This window comes from Brassica oleracea, chromosome C3 (genome assembly GCF_000695525.1).
Source record: "Brassica oleracea var. oleracea cultivar TO1000 chromosome C3, BOL, whole genome shotgun sequence".
Lineage (NCBI taxonomy): Eukaryota > Viridiplantae > Streptophyta > Magnoliopsida > Brassicales > Brassicaceae > Brassica > Brassica oleracea.
The window spans coordinates 39,546,982-39,547,758 of record NC_027750.1 but is presented as its reverse complement, the minus strand read 5'-3'; positions in this window follow the sequence as shown (position 1 = coordinate 39,547,758).

Sequence of the window (777 nt, the reverse complement as noted above, 5' to 3'; positions counted from 1 at the left end):
AGAGAGAGAGAGAGAGAGAGAGAGAGGTGATAGATACAAATGCATGGTGTGTGTAGTGTTGAAAATACAACAGTTATGGCTATAGCAAAGAAGACAACATTATTTCGAAAGAATTTTTATCATTCTTGATAGAAAATAAATTATTGATTACTTATAAAAAAAAGTATTTGCTTCCAATTTATTTTTATGAGATTTTTCAAAGGCAATAAATTATTGATTACTTCTCATAATTTTTCTAATTTATTTGTATAATGTTATTGCATTGTACAAATATGGACGTACACTATAACCATACAAACCAATGGTATACCAAATCACATTGTATGATGCATATAATTTATTCGATTAGCTCTTTATTGCCTACTTTAGATTATAAGTTATAAATTAGTTATCGTATCCTTAACTATTCAATTATCAATACATAAATGAATATAACATCTGGTACTAATGATTTAATACCAAACTAAAAAAAACTCTGTTTTATTATTGTTATAGCTTATGTACCGAAATGTCTATGGTTTCTTTTTTAACTTTTCAATTTGAACCGAAGACGTAAGCATCCTTGTAAACTATGAAAAATAGTTTCGAGATTCAACACCTTCCATTTCATCTTTTAACACTCCACATCATCTTTTTTTTTCTTCAACATCATTTTTTTTTCTTCCACATCATTCAACACACATTCAACTTTTACACTACAAGAATTTTGTTTAATAAAATTCAACACCCTATTTTACTAATTAATAATTTTTCATATATCCAAATTAAATAAACTTA